Raw genomic sequence first — 2,805 nt, 5'->3', positions numbered from 1 at the left:
GAGAATTTTATTAGCTTTGATTTTATGATTGTTAAATTGGTTCGTAAGATATACGTGATTAAGTGGAACCATTTTTACCTTCCATTTATTAGCTCGGGATGTAACTATGTAATATTGATGCGTCTAAAACATGCAGAGATTTCTATTCTCAAGTTACATACCTGATGATAGTACGAATGGCAATTATAATAGGTAGGTTTTAGTTTTTTAAACTATAATTTTTTTCTTTAAAGCTGAATAAGGCACTCCGCACATTAAGCGCATACTCATAGTAGTGTTATCGTTTCGGTATACTAAAGTATAAAGCTTTTATGCCGAACACATATATTTCAATGAAGCTCTGTACATTACGATTAAAAATCATCGTAAGACGCTTGAAGTTTTGAAATCGTCATTTGTTTTGTTTGTTTTTTGTGTTGGAAATAAAAATTATTTGTCAATTCATCAGAAAATAATTGAAAATGAATGATTTCGTGCTAAAAGTCGTGCAAATTGTATTAAACGACATGCAATATTTCGGAGCAGAAATATTTGCGGAAGTGTGTAGTTGCAAAAGAACGGCCAGAAAATTTGTTATGTGTAGAAAGTGTTTATTAGCTGGTGACTTACAGTCAGTCAATAAAGTTTAGGTACAGCGATTTTTTTAAATATTTTATTTTTCGATAATTTTTTATAAAAATATGGTTAATTCTACAACAAAAAACCCAAAAATCAGAGTTCCAAACCTTGTGCAAAATTAAAGGAAATTCTGCAAAATTTCATTCAAATATTGCACCTTTTATTTACGCTCTCTAGAAAAAAGTTGACTATGCAGTTTTTTTAGCCCATTCAATTTTAATATAACAAAGTGCAAGTTTGAGGTAGCTAGGAATTACCTTTGATTTTAGCATTTTTTTTGTTGAAGGTGTCGCTCATTTTCTCCATATAAAATAATGTTTGATAATTTTTTTATATGGAAAAAATGTGCAACACCTTCAACAAAAAAAATTTCACAAAAATCAATGGCAAGCCCTAGCTTCCTCATAATTGCACTTTATTATACTAAAATTAAATGGGCTAAAAAATGCATACTCAACTTTTTTCTAGAGAGCGTAAATAAAAAGTGCAATATCTGAATGAAATTTTGCAGAATTTTCTTTAATTTTGCGCAAGGTTTAGAACTTTGATTTTGGGCTTTTGCCCGTGTTGTAAAAAATTCGCCGTACCTAAACTTTATTGACTGACTGTATGCAGGGCGTGCAAGTGTGCAGAAGTCGGGTCCTCATGCATTCGTTTCGGTATGACGAAACTATTACTCTACTTTGATTAGGAGCGTAATGTGCCGAGTACCTAACGGTAAATTGCCAATATCTCGAAAACGTATCCATAGGCAAATATTTAACTCGATTTTCGGAATCTCCGAGCAATTCTACATATAAATTGGATAGTGGCGCCAGGAGAACAAAAACCAAACTAAAATTTGTGATCGAGTCTTATCTAAAGAAATTTCGTCTTTATAATTGCTTTCAGCAATCGACATGTCAAGGGCCAAAAAAAAATTAATTTTTTCCTTAAGGAAGCATCGCTATGGTCCGTTGTGCTTGAAATTTGGCACGTACGAAGCTTACTGCCTGGATTATCGTATATGATACTTTTTTTCTGATAGGTGAACCATATACCGGAGTGCAATGAGGTATAGTCATTGCGCTGGGTATACAGTTACAGTTGCATGGCTATACTCAAACCCGACTCTTGCGTCCTCGTTTGCGCACTCTGGGCAACGTGAGCAACCCAAGTGCGAGATGCGGTAACCCATCCGAGTGGAGCCTTGGGTCACGGCAGAAAGAGAGGGAGCTTCGGTGGGGCCACTCTGACTTATTCGGTTTAAGGGCTCACTGAAGTCTGCAGCGTCTGTTCACCAGTAGGTGCGGCTGCAAGCGGGTGTCTGCTTGGAGCAAGCGGCTCGCTATATAAACGTGTATTTGGTAGTGAAACCACCCCCGTCCCAGCAATGGGTTGTGCGCTGGGCTTGGGACCCGCCACGTAAAAACCACTTCCAGTGGAGAAGCAAGGCAAAGCCTCGGATGAGACCCCTCCCCCCCCTTATGATGACGTCCACGGCAAACGTTTAAAGGACTACGATTTGAGGGCATGCACCTGGAATGTCCGGACCCTTAATGGGGAAGGTGCCTCTGCCCGGCTGGTTGATGTCCGCGTAAGGACAAAAGCTGACATCACTGCCATCCAAGAAATGCGTTGGACGGGGCAAGACAAACAATATCTGGGGCCTTGCGACGTCTACTATAGCTGCCATGTAATGGAGCGCAAATTCGGAGTTGGATTTGTGGTGGGAGAGAGACTCCGTCGCCGAGTACTGTCGTTCCCCCCGGTGGACGAGCGTCCAGCCACAATCCGCATCAAAGCGAGATTCTTCAACATCTCGCTCATCTGCGCCCATGCCCCGACGGAAGAGAAGGATGAGGCATCCAAGGATCTCTTCTATGAGCGCTTGGAGCGCACGTACGAGCGCTGCCCCCGTCATGATATCAAAATCGTGCTTGGCGAGTTCAATGCCAGGGTGGGCAAAGAAGGGATCTTTGGAACCACCGTCGGAAAATTCAGCCTCCACGACGAAACGTCCGACAACGGATTGAGGCTGATCGACTTCGCCGGGGCCCGAAACATGGTAGTATGCAGTACTAGGTTCAAGCATAAAAAGATCCATCAAGCTACGTGGCTGTCTCCGGATCGAAAAACGAGAAACCAAATCGATCATGTGGTGATAGACGGAAGGCACGCTTCCAGTGTTTTAGACGTACGCACACT

Source organism: Rhagoletis pomonella, unplaced genomic scaffold (genome assembly GCF_013731165.1).
Source record: "Rhagoletis pomonella isolate Grant_MI unplaced genomic scaffold, Rhpom_1.0 Rhpom_scaffold_00007, whole genome shotgun sequence".
In the NCBI taxonomy this organism is placed as follows: Eukaryota; Metazoa; Arthropoda; class Insecta; order Diptera; family Tephritidae; genus Rhagoletis; species Rhagoletis pomonella.
This window is presented reverse-complemented; position numbering follows the sequence as displayed.